This window comes from Biomphalaria glabrata, chromosome 1 (assembly GCF_947242115.1).
Source record: "Biomphalaria glabrata chromosome 1, xgBioGlab47.1, whole genome shotgun sequence".
NCBI classification, from domain to species: domain Eukaryota; kingdom Metazoa; phylum Mollusca; class Gastropoda; family Planorbidae; genus Biomphalaria; species Biomphalaria glabrata.
In genome coordinates, this window is record NC_074711.1 from 78011912 (window position 1) to 78029262 (window position 17351).

The window sequence follows — 17351 nt, forward strand, 5'->3', positions numbered from 1 at the left end:
CCTGTCGATTTACCAGGAGCTCCTGGAAATCTCCTGAAATTGCAAAATATACGAAAAAGTCCTGGAAATCTCCGGAAATTATTAAAATCTTTTGAAAACAAAAACAATTCTCAAAGATAGATTGAAACATTTGGTAATTCTTGCTATTGAACGTGATCTATATAGGATACAGAATTTTTATGATATTCTGTATGGCTTCGCTACACGCAAGGCTCGTAAAGTAATTCTGTAGGTAGAAAAGAATGAATAAAATGCTAAGACGAATTTATTTTCTAATACAAACTCTTAAATTTCACTTATTATCCGTATCCCTACCCAAACTTGGCCCCGCGAAATCCGTTTCGCATAGGGCCCCACAATGATTGAGTCTGGCCCTGCTATTTAGTGACGGGTGAATACATAGTAGATTACTTGTTCTCCTCCCCCCCCCCCCCCCTTCTCCTTTTTTCACCGCTAAAACTACGTGGGGTAGAAATAAAAAAAAGAGTGATCTTTCCATGACTTCTTGGTCACAACGGTTAGGTCCGGCCCTGCTATTTTGTGACGGGTTAATACTATTTTTTCCCTCTCCCTCTTTTTTTCGTAGGGTAACTCTAGTTCGACTTGCTGAAAGAAAAGAGTGATCTCTCCTTTGCTTCTTGTCCAAACTCTTAGCGATGAAGAGAATTATATATAGATAGATTGTATATGTGACGTAATATATTCACTTGTGTAACATAACATATTTATTTATGTAACGTAATATATTTAGACTTTGCGATCTATAGGGCGAATAATGCAAAAGTCGTCTGCTTTATGGCCTATGATTAACGAGGGTGTCATGCGGCCAGCACAACATCCAACAGCTTTACTTTCCCCAACTAATGTCAACTCATTAGAGTTGGATGAACATAGTGTTTATGAGTGGTTGTGTGGGTGTTGGCTATCATGTAATATATTTGTTTTGTTAAGCTTCCAACTTTTGTATTTCTCAGTTCTCAATCTAAATTTACTTCAGTTAATATCTAACAACAATATATATATAAAAACATTAGTTTACATTGAACTAGTATTATGTTGGTAGACTCAGCTTGCGAGCAGTATCCTAAAATATACAGAAACCATTCCCCTCAAAGTTTGAACTATTTCTATTATTTTTACCACATCACGATTTCCTCTAGGTTTGAATTAATGCTGAAGTAAAATGTTCCATATCTGTTCAGTTATTTTGTGTTCATCCTGAACATTATTTATTTGTCATATAAAGATAAGTATCTCTTACACGGTGTTTCTACTAAACTAGGCTACGTTTTATGTGGTGTATTTATCTCGAACTCGTCGTCTCGTTCATTCTCAGTAGACTACTTTCTCATTGTCAGTTTTAATTGCTAGTTTCAAATTTTAAAAAAAAGGAATACATTTATAATTTAATGTGGATTAAAGAGTCAAAATGAAATGAAGAATATGAAAGAGACAAAAGCAGAAAGGTATGCTTGATGTGACACAGTGGCTCAAAAAGATTAATCCTGGATCTAAATTTAGAAAGCAATTAATGGTTTCTGCAAAATTTGGCGAATTTGTTCACGAAACAATTCAAGGCGCGTGTTAGTCTCAACGGTTAGCTTATCGGCTTAAACAAGATTGTCGGTCTACAGTTATTGAAAATAACTGTTAAAAAAATAAAAGCTGGTAGGCAAGAAGAAGGGTTGGAAGAGGTGATTCACAGGTACAGGGATCAGCTCTTTGTGTAGAGGAGAGCAGACACACAGGTGGATCAAAGAGGTGTAAAGATGATCTGCTAGTTCAAAATGTATGCTTGTAAGCATGACAAATTTCAAAGTATGGACTTGGCTTCTGTTTGAACTGATGGTATCTCATTGAACATATAGCGTGTACAAGTCTGAGAAGTAGGTGATGGGGGCCAGCACGTGCTAGCACACTCTCTTACATAGGCCATTGGACTCATTAAGGATAATTAAAAACATAAGCAAACGAAGCTTACACAAATAAATTATAAAAAATCGAAAATTGCTTTGTATAATTGCCAGAACTCTTCCTTTCCTTACCGCAGGCGTCACCTTCAACACGTAGTCTGAAAATGTTGATGCAATCTATTCTCATAATCATGTTTTTTGAGACGTTTCACTGTGTTGTTTCTGAACTAATAGATCTACATCACGCCTTTGTTGTTGACTTTGTTGTGGTTTTTTTTTAAGTGCCCCGAGCAATGAATATAATTTTAAGAGGCAACATTGAACAACTTGCAGATAACATGTTATCTGTCTTTACTTGTTGTCTTTACATAGTAATAGAACTGTGAAAAGGGTGATGAAAAAGATTGGTTACAAGGTGATAGATCTATATATGTTTTAGCGCCCCCCTCCCCCGAAAGGAGAAAAGACGCCACTAGTTTTGTGTGGAATGTCTGTCTGTCCGTCCCGTTTTGATGTCGTAAACTAGAAAAGATTGTAAAAAACCGGCATTCTCGGAGCTGTTTTATCTCTTTCACTGAAAGTTGGTCTAGTAATTTTGTATACGCCATCCTCCCTCTGCTGAGCTGCCTAATCCCACTTCTGACACCAGTTGTTGTAATTCTAAGGCAGGCACTCAACAAAGGAAGAATAACAGTGATAGTGATTTAATAAATAACACACACAAACCAACACGATGCCAAATTCTCTTAGTTCTTGTTTTCAACTAAGCCGGCATCCATCATGTCTTGTATTTCCTATCGTTCGCTTTAAACAGTGTGCTAGTGCGCACCTTTTATATCAGCGCGGGAACAGAGTTACAACAACATGGTTGTTTGAGGTTTTGGGATGACAGTCAAAAGTGACACCCCTTAGCAAAAGTTTCACAGGCTAAATGAGGTGCTGCATCGTTTTGTAGTGTTTCTAGATCTAGTGTCTATTTTGGTCAAAGTTTGGCTAAATGTAATATTTTAATGGAATGCGTGTATTATTTTTCTAACTCTTATGATTATTATATTTGTATGATTATTATAGTGCAATGAAAGTTTACTTCTGTTTCGTGGATTCTTAGTAATTGGCATGGGTGAAAGCCTCGTCTGACGTATATAGGTCATTTCCCTACAAAATAAAAAGAAAGAAAAGAAGATGGAAAGAGATGAAAATGAATACAAGAAAAGGAAAATAAACTAAAAAGAAAGTAAGAAATAAGTAAAATAAAGAATCAAAGAAGAAATGAAGAAAGAATAAAAGGAAAAAAATAGATAAACTAAACCGTTTTTTCAGACATAAATAATTTTTGTGCGCATACGTCCACGTAGTCATTTTGTAGCGGCCCCCGAAAGGGGAAAAGTCGCTATCAGTTTTGTGTAGAATATCTGTCCGTCCGTTCCCGTTTAGATCTCGTAAACTAGAAAAGATAGTGAAGATCCGACATCATAATATTTTAGACCATTCAAAGTTCTGATACAACCGCTACTTTTTTCTTTTCTGAAAGCGAAAGAACTAATTTTTTAAATCACTATTGCAAGCAGTTTTTCATAAAAATACACCACTGTTACAAGTACTCACTATTAATAGTAACAAACACCGAAGGCTTTTTAGTAGGGAAGCCCACCGTTCTCCTTATTTTAAACACATATATGCAAATGGTTTTAGATTTTTTGTCAAAAGTATTTTTTTTTTTTTACATTTGTATTGCTAAGTTAAGTAAGTTCTGTCATACTTACTAAATACATTTACAAAAAAAAAAAATGTTTACTTTTTTTTAAAGAGAAAAAAATTATTTAATATGCATATAAGTTTGACATAATTTAAAACAACAATTAATAAGTAGTTTTTCATATTATCACTTGAATAATGTAACACAATAACAATAGCACACTGAACTAAAGGAAAAATTATTATCGAAATGTTTTTTTTTTCTTGAGGATTTAAATAAGAGATTGGCCCTTTACAAAACAATTAGATCAATTAGATATTTATTATAAGACATCAGTTAGGCCAGGTTCACATCTAACTTCACATTCAATTTCACCTATCCCTTGGTCTGCTGGGGCACCACACAAGATCTGTCAACCTTCTTTCCCCATTCTTCTCTGTCATTTGTCTTTGATAGAATTTCATTATGATGATGTTTCTGAAAATATTAAAACCTGCCTTTTTACCTGCCTGGGTGGACCGCTTCGGTTGGGAGACTTGGTGTGGACCGTATATGATTCATTTTTACCAATTTATACATTTTTTACCAATATATCATACGTGAATCACTTTTATCCACTAGTCATGTTTATTAAGGCTGTAAGTTTTTTTTTTGTTTTTATTTTGGTTGTGAATAGTATACACAAACTCTCAAAAACACACATGCACACATATATGTATTAAATGCAATTTATTATCGAAAACACTTATCGTTTTTCTAAGCCCCTAGTCGAGACATTTGCTTAATCTCCAATAATCTTACAATCATCATACCAAACCACTTCGTTTCCCATCTTGCTCTTTATATCAATGTCAGTTCCACGGAGCCTATTTTTAAAGTTATCTCCCAAATCCAAATCGATACGAATTGACTTGTCGTAGAGAGCGCTCCGGGCGAATGCTCATAGCCCGCAATGCATTGATTTTGTTGTTTTTTTTCCCGCTCTCTTTTGGACTTTTTCTGGGCTCATTAAGAAACTGTAATGGCACCTGATTGTCCCCTCGAGGCGCGGGCCGTTTGGGCCACAAGGGGGTCTTCTTGTCCTAAATGTGGGAGTCTATGCGAGCTCACGCCTCACTAGAGGGCTTAAGTAATCCTTCATTAGCCTCACATGTTGGTTCGGCCTCTCTTTGACTGGTGCACAGAATTCCTAACTTAGGCGTGCGCGCCTATGACCTCTTTACTGTGGTCTCTAGCTGAATTCTTTTTTTTTTTTATCTTTTTTCCCTTTGCATTATTGATAGAATTTATCATTGGATATGATTTAATCATACGGCAATGTTTTTTTTTTTTTTTTTACATATTTTTTTTTAACCCCTTAGTCTGACCTTGAGTGTAACGAGCCGATAAATGTATGAAAGCGAATGAATGTTAAATATAGCTCACTTGGTGAAATGGAAGCTAGTGGGTGTCATAGCCAGCCTCGATGTCATGACAATGTGCAATGGACCTTGGGGGATTCCCCTGCACCACGTGCATTATTGAATAGTGGGACTTTCGAGAGTTCACGCGCGTGCCTGCGGTAAGTAACGAGAAGATCTTTTGAAGTCTGCTCGGTGGGAAAAGTTCTTAAAGCACTATTGATTCCAATCAGACTCAGACAGCAGCGTGGAAATAGCGGTAAGAGTTCTGACTTCTAAGGATTTCAAAATTACAGGGAAAATAAGCCTATTTAACGGTTAAACGAACGGGTTTTCCAACAGTGTGGACAAGCCAATTTAGGCAATGTGAAGGTCGACCAAACTATGCTTTGGATTTAAAATAAAATTCAAAACCGCGCTGTGATAAACAATCATTGTAGAAGGGAAGTGCAGGATGTACTTGGATCCAGGATCAAGCTATCAGGTGACCAGCCGTAGTAAAAGCTGGACGTATGATGGAGATGTGGCTTTAGATTTGTAAAATATGTTTTTTCTTTTCAATTTGAGCTCCACGAAATGTTTCATCTGTTGTATGTTTGTAAAATGTTTTACATGTTTGTGATGTTCCGTCAGAGTTGAAGATAATTTACTTTCTAGTCCCGCAGGACGACGAGGAATGGGAGCTGGAAGGGTTTGAACCCGGAACCATCGATAAATCCGACCGACAGTCCAGCGCGCAAACCGCACGACCAGTCAGCCAACACATTCTATCATACTGACTAGAATACATTGTTAGATTTAAAGAATTTCAATCTTTTGACTGACTAATAAATGTATAGCCCGAAACAACGAAAGTTTAATCTCTAGTGTTACTCGAATAAGTTCATCCTTGATTTGAATGAACTCTTGTGGTATAGAACGTCTGCTCCAGTCTGTTGGTCATCCCAAAACAAGTGTCTATGAATTTCACCATTCGCCGCCTTTACAGTCGCTGTTGATGTGTGGTATAAGGAGAACAACAAATGCTCACCTGATATTTTAAATGTCTTTTTGATTTCGTTATCAATGAATGACATATACTCTATAGCTCTTATTCTGTCTTGCTTGTCTTTGATACCGTTTCAACTGTTGGCATGTAGTCCACTGTAATCAAAGGCTGAGAATATCAGGTCATGTTTATCCCCACATAAAAACCTTTTTTTTTAAAACTAAGACTATCTCAAATCTATTCATCACAAGATGACACCAGCTCTTTGTTTGCTAGGTATCGCACGGTATTACCTGCTGACATAAAGTGTCACCGTTTGGACAGTCAACTCGGCACTTCCTTGACATGGATACTTACCTATCTGAAATGCAACACTTAGTTATACTTTCTCTCTCTCTCTCTCTCTTTCTCTTTGGACTTTCCTCTCTCTCCCTCTCTCTTTCCCTCCATCTCCCCCACCTCTCACTCTCCATCCCTTCCCCTCTTTCAACCTCATTTCCTCTCTCTCTTATCTAGTTTCTTTCCTCCCTTTCTTCCTTCACCCTCTCCCTCTCTCCCTCCCCCCCCCCCAAGTCATCTAAGTTATCCTTGTAGACTTTATGAATCATTTTTTTTTGGCAGCGTCTGTCTCTCCTCCTTCATCTATCCTGCCACAGTGCATGAATGATCTGAAATCGTCTCATAATACAGTTATCTTATTACTTGGTGATTGAGTCATTGGGCCTCACATTCCCGTCTCGCTCGTCTTGAGTCACTGGATCATGAGTTGATTGCTGGGGAAATAATTAAAGTCATTGTTTGGTTTCTTTCTTTTAGCAGCTTTTCAACTATAGGTGAGTCTTAGTGTTGTTTGGTTAGTACACTTGGAGAGTTTCTAAAGTGAACCGGTGACTCACTCCGAGTGTAGCCGCGAATATTTAAATCTGTGACCGTGGAATAGAGATGCACTTTTAAAAATGGACTATTTTAATGATCTGAATGTTTACATTACAGAATACTACTGAATGTTTAAATGATCCACCTCTATAATTCAACAAGAAGTTTACAACTCATGGACTGTCTCCGCTAATGTCTGTTTTTCTACACATTTATACTGCCAAATACATTTTTATTTTCAAATGGCTCCGAAAATCGTCTCAGTTAGTATTATTACATAGTTGGATTTTAAAATGATTGGTGTTTTGAGTTTCTTGTAGCTGCTCTGTACACTTTCAGACTGTTCTGTACACTTTCAGACTTTTCTGTACACTTTCAGACTGTTCTGTACACTTTCAGACTGTTCTGTACACTTTCAGACTGTTCTGTACACTTTCAGACTGTTCTGTAAAGATATAAAAAAAAACATGTTGTTTTATGACGTGACAGTGTGCTGCCCATAAAGTAGGCTATTTCACTTCTCCCTCCTCCCACCTACCCCCCCTCATTTTTCTGCTCCTTGTGTTTTTTCTTAATTGCAACTTTCTGTGGAGTTTGGACTATAGACTCACGCTAGAACATTGCTACAACCAATAGCACTTAGTTATATGCTTTGCTGTTGAGGACATGTCTATCATACATAAAACATTTGAAACTGTACCATGAAAAATATGAAAACATCAAAGCATCTTTCAACAATGGGAAGGAATGAAAACTAGAGTCGCCTTCTTTTTTGTCTTTCTTTCCTCCCTTTTTTTTAAGGAAAAAAACAAACAATACCAAAAAAAAAAAAAACTTTGCACCAAATTTCACAATCTTGTTAATGATTCCTCCACATGGCCTAAAGAACCACGTGGTTGGAATGAAATCACTTGTCTCTGATGCCCTTCTCAGCTAACTCTACGCACTAATTGTCTCTTAAAATCCTCCGATGTTTTTTTTTTTCTTCCCTCTTCTTCCAATCATTTCCACCTGTTCCTCCCAGCCCAGCGCACACAATTGCTCACATCAGCAATAGACACTGCTGGCCATAAAACACGTCTTCCTATTGTGACATTGTCTGACATGCATGCCCCCGGAAGCACTTGCACGTCTCTGAAAAGCTTTGATAAGCTCCAGCCATATTGGGAATTTCTAATGCACGAAAACAAACCCGTCCACGTTTTTCTGTGTCCTCTGTGCTGTCAATATTCAGACCAGGCCATCTTTCTTTTCTTTTTTTTCTTGATAACAATATGATGTAAGTTTTTAACATCGTCTGGTTGTCAGCTTTTATGCCATGTGGAATACTAGGAATTATTTCCCTGGTTGGACCTGACCCAATAGCCACATTGCCCGTGTGCATTCAGGGTATGAAAAAAGGGAGGGAGGTGGGTTGCTGAAATTATATGAGACTCATTGTGTTCCTTCTGCATATCTGATTGGTCAAAATAAAAAAAAAGAGGGGGGGGGGGGGGTGCTGGCAATCTGGTTGTTGTTTTGTTGCATTTCTTAATAATGCCCTTCATGGTGTGACCTATCCTATAGGACGGATGAAAATGGTGCGTTGAAAACATTTGAGAACCAGTGCCCCCACCCCACCCCACCTATGATTTGCTAAATTGTTTCTTGTGGCCTGCAACATTCGGAATTTTCTTATAAAAATTCGCCATTAAAACTGCTGCCCTGGACACATGGCTAGCCCAAGCGTCCTCCTTGACATATAATTTATATATAAGAAAATGAAAATGTGGAACCCAGAACCTAATTATCTTATTTTGAAGTTTCGCAAGGCTAGGGAGTCAAGAAAGAAATGTAAGACTACATCATTTTAAGGAACAAGACAACCTTTTTTATTATTATTTTTTAATGACATTGTCCAGTAAGAACTTTGTCTAGGATTGATTACTAACATGTTAGTTTATGAAAAATGACCATATCTCGGATCTTACTAGTTCATGACACATTACACTGGCTCTCGTTTTGGAGATATGTTGATCTAGTTCATTTTATGTTTGTAGGACAATTTCAACATAGCTTTGGAGCATTATAGCTCTACAATAAATAAATAGCTTTAAATCTAATTGCATTCATACTAGTGAACAAATCTGTTCCCCATTGCACCACATAAGTAGTTGCTATTAGCTTGTTCCATACTGTCTCACTGCCGTTAGAAATAGAGTTCAAGTAGATCTATGTCTTGGCGCTGTGTTTTTGTTTAGGATTTTTATGCAAGTAATATATTCTAGCCATTAGTTGTCCTTCACCTCTGTCTCCCCCCCCCCCCCCCCCCTTCAATCGCAACACACATGCACGCTTTTTTTTTCTTACACTAGTAAAATGCCGGCAATTTAAAAAGATTAATGCCACGTCGTCAAAGCTTTAGGGAAATGTGCGCGCGACAATTTAACACTTTCCTTAGGAATGTTTAGGTACGTTGCACAGTTTGTTCCCACTCAAACTGGATACAACGAGTTTGAAACATTGCCACGTAGACTCCGCTCGATTTAAATATTACGTGCTTCGATCCAACACACACAAATATTTGGGACTCACCCGCTTCATTATACACACGGCTTCTTCCCTTTTCAGTGGCCACCCTTCTGTATGTCTACACAGTAGCAGCCAAACTAAAAGTGTATGAATTGAAATATGTTTGCCCTCCGCTCGCAACCATTTTGATTACATCAAAAAAAAAATCAATTAAACGTATTCCCCCCCCCCCCCACAGTAACTAATTCACTTACATTAACAAAATGTTTATGAATTTAAAAGTATCTCCCCCCAAATCCCGGCACTATTTTGCTTGTATCAGCACAATAACAGCATAAACAATGGTATGTAAATATAAATGCACAACCACACACGGTCTAGCTCAGTGTAATGGCTCTCCACGTGGACGTTAGTATATTCTAGTCTGTCTCTAAAACTGAGGCCGCCTCTTGATTAAACCTCTAAGCAATGCTGAACAGGTTTGATGCTGTAAATCAAATACACAGAATTTTATTTTATAGATATTTGTATTGTAATGTTCCCTGGGGGCCTTGGGGCAGTCGGTTATCTGTAATGTGACCAACGGTCATGCAGTCAGTACTACCATTAACCTCCTTTTTTTTCCCGCAGCCTAAATAGCAGGAGAGTGAGAGTGAGGGAGAGTTGGTTTATTGAAAGTGGGAGATATTATCGACCAGATATCTAAACGCATCTTGTATTCATATTCACGATGTTTGAACTCTGTAGTCTTTAGTTTAAGGATTCTTTCCATTTCTACACTGACAGCAAGCCGCCCAATGCGCCATTCATCATCATCTGAGACATTTGTAACTTTCGTCAGGTTTGGTTCTTGCTCCCTTGTGCAATAAAGTCTTACTTATTAAGTTCATTTTTATTGTATTTTTTCGCAGCTTCAAGATCTCTGTTCTTATGTAACAATTCACATAAACAAATCTCTTACACTAGTCATGTCTTTTGTGATACACATGAGCGTGACTTAAAGAAGAGCGTACCATCTCAAAAGATATGAAAGATAATAACTCTGGAAGAATTGTGCTCCCCCCACCCCAACGCTTCCAGTCCCTCGCCTCCCGTGATGCGCGTAGCTTCATCTTTGCTAATAGAAACTCTCAGTTGACGACTTTTCTGTTGGGTTTCCCTGTGAAGTCAAGTAATGGATCTGGTAATGACATGGGGTCCCCCTTTTCCTTTCGCTCTGCTGTCGCCGCGTGTGCCCCCCTTCCTCTGTTCACACTCTCTCTGCGTGCATTCCTTCATCTCATTCGTCCTGTCTTCACACTTGCATTGCTTGTTAATCTGTATCTGTCAGTGACTCTCTAGTTCTACCTCCCTTTTAATGCAGTGGTGTCCCTGTCAGTATTGGACTCTATCTATCTATCTATCTATCTATCTATCTATCTATCTATCTATCTATCTATCTATCTATCTATCTATCTATCTATCTGTCTGTCTGTCTGTCTGTCTGTCAGTCTGTCTGTCTGTCTGTCTGTCTGCCCGCCCGTCCGTCCATCCATTCGTCCATCTCTGTATCTCTATATGTTTTTCTGTGTGTCAATCTGTCTGTCTCTCTCTTTCACCTCTTTCTATTTTTTCCTCCCCCTTCCATTACTTATCTCAACCGCTTTCTCCCCTGTCATTCTTTTCTTTTTCTCCCTCCCTCTACGTCTTTCCGACACATATTTCTTTTTCCTCCTTTTCAACTCCCTCTCTCCCCTTAAATTTTCGGATTTTTTTTTCTTCCAATGCTCGCTATCTTTTATTTCATTTCAAATTGCTGCCTTTTTTATATCATTTCCGTCTTGAATATCACCACAAGTGTCCCTGCTTGAAACAAAACAAAAAAGTTCACCGTCTGCAGATTTCATTGTTTGCTGTCACAATGTGCTGGCCGCAATCATTATGCCGCAAGCGATCGTTTTTGTTGTCTGCTGAAGTCTAAATTCTAAACCCAGGTCTACTTTTGGAGTCGAAGGCATAGTTAGACTAAACTTTGAAATAATTTGAACTCCCTTTTTTCATGTATACAGATGTAGCTATTTGTGTAAACAAGTCATTCTGCGACCTTCTTATGAATTCTGCTCACTTAATCACATCCTACTTGACTAGTTCTAATTTTGGAGCTAATCTGTACTTAACCAAATTACTTTTTTTATTCACTTCCTAGATGTATAGTTTGAATATAATCTAATGAATTGCACTCTGAGTGACGCGCGAGAACTTTGCTATGACACTGAGATAAAGATTAGCTTGCGCGTGAAAAATGACATAAGTGTATTTTCAAATAAAGATGCAAATATTTCCCAACAGGAATATCATTAGCGTGACAACTACTAGCGACTAATCACAATCACTGTCTCGCCAATTATTACAATTGCATAACTTTGAATAAAAAATGTATTGCTTTGTGTAGCTCTTGTATCATGACAGAGGTGTTAATGATCATTGTTTTCTAACATCAATCAGTGTTAGATTCGAGTACATATTGGTACAAGTAGTCTTCGTCATCAATCTTCACGTCTATTGAAGCACGAGATATCAACGTCTGCCAGTTTGGTCCTTACGTGCTCGAGTTATCAACTTTGAAAACGCCATCTCTTGATATAACGTCTGCAAGTTTGGTTCATTGGAGCACAAGGTAGCGAGCGCTATTTCAGTTTGGTCCATTGGAGCACTATGAGCGCCTTTTCTTGATATATGTCTGCCAGTTTGGCCCGTTAGAGCGCGAGGTGTCAACTTTGCGAGCGCCTTCTCTTGCTATGAGTCAGCCAATTTGGTCCATTGGAGCTGGAGGTATCAACTGGATAGTGCCATCTCTTGAGTTTGGTCCTTTGGAGCGCGAAGTATCAACTATGAGCGCCTTCTCCTAATATAACGTCTGCCAGTTTGATCCGTTAGAGCTTGAGGTATCAACTTTGTTAGCGCCTTCTCTTGCTCTAACGTCTGCCAGTTTGGTGTGTCCTCAATGAGAAGTAATAGCTAGGTAATACTACTCAATACAGGAACACATCTATCATTCAGCAGAAGACAACTGTATATAGTCTAATTTGGTGAACATTTCAACTGTTTCCAATATTTTGATGTTTTTATGGGAGAAAATTGGATGTATGAAAGGAGGATATAAATACCGATGTTCCCACTCTTGGTATCTGAGTGCTGTTAGGTTAATTACTCTGGCAATTTTGAAGTCTTAGTTTGTTCTAACCTTAAGTAGATCTTCATGTTTATGATCTAGACTAGCTGCTAAGATTATTTAGAAATAGAAACACATAGGTTACTCTGTTAAATTTCTTTCATTGCTTTCCCATCCACTCTACAATGAAACACCGGATCACTTTGAATGTTGAAGTGAGAACCACTGTTTGGTTACCCATGTGACCATTCCGAGACAAACGAGGGGAACGTGTAGGCTACTCCGTTGAATTGCTTAGGAATGTAGTAGTGTCATAAAGTTGTCATCAAGAGATTTATTATTATTTTTTTGTTGTTGGCTGTATACAAATGTCAAACTGCGGTGAAAGGAACGATACAAATCTAGGTAATAAAGAGCATGGTTCTGTGGTGTGCCCTAAAGTAATACTAGATCTAGATCATAAACTGGTCACCTGCAAGTTTGTCCATTACTTGTTTTACATTAACATTAAAAATAGTGACATTGTTCATCTGCTTGTATTTCGCAAGTATTTCTTAACATTGTCTACAAATGATAATACAGAGACAGTCTCCACCTACTCAGTCAAGTTGTCGGATGTTTTGTCAAGTTTCACACTTGGATTATTTTTAAAACTAGAATTGAAAAGTGTTTTCATTCAACTCATTTTTAAAAAAAAGTTTTAATGACTCACTTAAAAAAAAACATTTTTAACAAGGTTACAAAGACAGTTTGTTTGGAAACACAAGTTCAAAATCGGCCCCCGAAGTGGTCCACCCAGGCAGGTTTCAATATTGTCAGAAAGAACATCAGAATGAAATTCTATCAAAGACAACTGACAGAGAAGAATGGAGAAAGAAGGTTGACGGATCTTGTGTGGTGCCCCAGCGGTCCACAGACCAAAGGATAGGTGAAAGTGAATGTGAAGTTAGATGTGAACCTGGCCTAATTAATGTCTTATAATGAATATATAATTGCTCTAATTGTTTTGTAAAGGTACCATCTTTTATTCCTAAAAAAAAAACAACAAAACATTTCCGTAAAAAATAAAAAAAAATAACACTAATTTACGCCGCATGCAGTTCACGCGATAATATGAAAAACTACTTCATTATTGTTCCTTTAAATTATGTCCAACGTATATGCATACTAAATAATTTTTTTCTCTTAAAAAAAAAGTAAACATATTTTTGTGTAAATGTTAATATGACAGAACTTAACAATACATTTAAAAAAAAAAAAATTTGTCCGAAAAAATCTAAAACCGTTTGCATAAATGTGTTAGGAATGTGGAGGTTTTTAATTCTTCCTTCCATAGGTGTACTGTCCATTTTTGTTACTATTCTACTATTATATATATACTATTTGTAAATAGTTCTAAAAGTGGTGTATTCTTATGAAAAAGCTGCTTGCATAAATGATTTTAAAAATTAGATTTTTTCGCTTTCAGAAAAGAAAAAAGTAGCAGTTGCATCAGAACTTTTAATGGTCTAAAATATTATGATGTCAGATTTTCACTATCTTTTCTAGTTTACGAGATCTAAACGGGACGGACGGACAGACATTCCACACAAAACTAATAGCGTTTTTTCGCCTTTCGGGGGCCGCTAAAAAGTAAGATTCTTTTGTTAGCTGATTTTTAGAAAGCTTATATCAATTGTCTGTCTGGTGCAAATCTTGCACTCGCTATTTCTCCCACTTTTCATTCTCCGATCTCCGATGACAACACACACAAAATACCAATTAGTTAATTAATTAGCGGTAACTAATTAATTAATTAATTTTTATATAGAAAATGGGATATAACTTGCACTATTTGCCGCTATGGTAGTAATTGTGTGGTTCTTTCCTTTATATTGTTGTTGTTGTTGTTTTTTTAAAGTATTTTTTTAATACTTTGCTTGTTACTTTGATTTTTTTCCCTTGATAATACATTATTATTTCTTATTAGTCTATATCACCGTTGCCTTCGGGTCTCGGCTCTTCCTTTCAAATACATTATTTTATAATCCTTTTATTATTATTTTATTATGCTACGTGTTAGTAATGGCTCTGATATGTTTTGTTTACTGCTTTCCTATGGTACAGTTTCTCTAAATCTTCAAAGTATCTATACAAATGTTTGGACTTGCAAAGGGAAAATATCGTCTCTCGAGACGTAAAATGCCACAGAACAGTATGAAGAGCTCGAGATATATTGATAATATTGTGAGGTATGAATGTCTGCAGGGAAAGAGTGTGTTCAATAACAATAGCAAGTCCTGAGAGAGACAAAAACGGGGGAGAGGGGGGGGGACAAGTGTTTTCATATTCTGAATGGTAGAAGCAATGAAGGTAACACATGCTCGCGCTCATCGCGCGTCTTTGAATACTATCTTTTGTCATCAAATGTTTACAATCTGTCTGTAAACTGCCATCCAGCTGTACGCCGAGATTGCAAGAACAGATTATTGTGTGGCCCAGGAGGTAATCATGGACATATACTTTGACAAGTCACCTGTTTATGAAGGCTCAACAAATAGGCCTGCCTTCATTTTCACCCAGAATCTATTGATTTTGTGAAAGCTGTCTATAAACGCCTGTTCTTTTAAACTAATCCATGAGTATATAGGCACATTCCCACATATCATCTTCATGTGTTAAACTCGCTCCTATTACGAAAACTTTGTAATCCAACTGCGTAAAACAGGATTTTAATCACATTAACTGTAGATTGTAACTCGTATCGCTCTAATTAATATGCACGTAAAAAAATATCATTATTGAACCATAATTTACGTCTCGGGGGGCACTACGGCATTGGGCAACCAAAGCTGTCTACTTTTCTCGGTCAGAAACCTGCCGCATGTTTTTGAATCCATGAGACTACTAGCCAACGTCTTGTCTGAGTAGCAACTCTCCCGTAGAGCCTGTCTGCGTATTTCTCCACTGGTATCTAGGCCAATGAATCACGTGCGTCCACTTTGTATTTACATTTTCATTTCTCAAGCAATGAATAGGAAGTATTATCTCTACATAGATGAGAATGTATCACGTGACTATCTTCAAGAGATTTCACATCCATTTTTGAAAAAGCTTGATATTTCTGGGTAGATTTAGAAATAGTAGGGGAAAAAAAGCATTATTTGTTAGTAAGGACCTACTATAAAAATGTGCGTGTTTTTAGTTTTAAATCAGTGCGTGTATGTGTAGGTTTGTGCAGTGGCGTAGCAAGGGAATTGGGGGCCCGTGGAGCTTGGCCTCTTTAATGGCATTTCGACATTCGACATCATGACATGAGATAATGTACTTAATAAATACATAAGTCTAATGTGTGGAATACATGAAACATGGTCAAAATTTACATAACAACATGACATTGGCTTAATATTTAATGTAAAAAAATGTTGACACTCATTTGGACCCCCTTCCCCTCACCCTAGCTACGCCACTGGTTTGCGGGCAAAGAATAACCAAGGGAAAAGGACACATTCTAAAGTTATATAAATGTTTATCATGTCCATTGGATCAAGTAAGAGATAAATAAATCAATCTTTCATTTAACCTTAATTGAACACAATCGTCATCCTGTGATGGTCCACTCGCAGTGGGTGTTTGCTGCAACCATAGAACGTTATTTCCACATTGAGGGATACACCTTTTTTTTTTTGTCACTCTTTCATCCCCTTATTAGCAGATGTACATTGGCTTATCCTTAGATTTATTTAGCTGACATCTACCCTACGCCCGTTAATTTGCTCAGTATCCTATACAACAAATAACACTGATCGGTAAGACTAATTGATGAAACACTTTAAGTTGATCATTATTGTTACATCATTTCGCTTGAAAACCTTTTTTTTTTTTTTTTTTTTTCAATAGTTTTGTTAAATATGTTGAAAATTTACATGAAATTATTTGAACTAAAGAACTACTTGTTTATTACATGCAGAACTTATTCACACAGATCAACAGTTCAATTTGACTGTCTATTCTAGTTATTTACTGCCGTATATTGTTTCGTTTTATATAGGTTAACCATAAGAAACTAAGGAAGAGTTTTCGAACCGGAACCATTTGCGTGTTTTTTTTATTTACACCAGTACTCTGCACATGTAGTGTATTATCATGTGCAGTGTGTTCACTTGTAGTGTGCTATGTGTAGTGTGTTGACTTGTGGCGTGTTATGTAAAGTGTATTCACTTGTGGTGTTTTTTCATGTGTAGTGTGTTCACTTGTACTATGCTATCATGTATTCACTAAAAATAGCTTGCAGCTTTTATTTGTTATTAATCACTTGAAATTTACATTTTAAAACCGAATTATGTTTTTAGCGCCACTCGTGGAGAGCACCTGCCATTCCTCTATGTTGTTTTCTATTTCATTCTGATTTGGGTTGCTTAGATTAACAAGAAACTTGGATACTTTGTTTAATTAAGATCATAAGGAAATGTTCGCATATAGTGAAACGAACAGAAAAGTTTGTTGGCTTTTATTTCATCGCAACGCAAAGTGATATTAAAATGCTTTGACATACTAAACAGCCTACTTTTTTTTTTTAAAGACAGAATTTCTGTTTTAAAGATAGACCTTCTATTTTAGATATATAGACGTCCTGTTTTAAAGACATAGAATTTCTGTTTTGAAGACAGACGTTTTCTTTTGAAGTCGTTTTCTTTTGAAAACGTAGGCCTCCTGTTTTACTGACAGACTACTCCGGCAACACGCTATGACACTGCGATATTTCCTGAGCTATCTCTTCCAAAGCCCGTAAAACTTGAATTCGTTTGACACACTGTATGTCAGCAAAGACATCTTG

At 37.1% G+C, this 17351-nt stretch overlaps 1 protein-coding gene across 4 annotated transcripts in view; it reads left to right on the forward strand.

The window, feature by feature from the left end:
- The window catches only part of LOC106078161 (polypeptide N-acetylgalactosaminyltransferase 5-like), a 140260-nt gene that overhangs the window by 45790 nt on the left and 77119 nt on the right, over positions 1-17351 (forward strand). Inside the window, exon 1 of one of the 4 annotated variants that reach the window (XM_056016598.1) lies at positions 16994-17012. The exons of the other annotated variants lie outside the window; for them this stretch is intronic. The gene's annotated coding sequence lies outside the window, so the exon portion shown is untranslated. Of the gene's footprint in view, positions 1-16993; positions 17013-17351 lie in introns of those variants that run through there. 4 annotated transcript variants of the gene reach the window in all.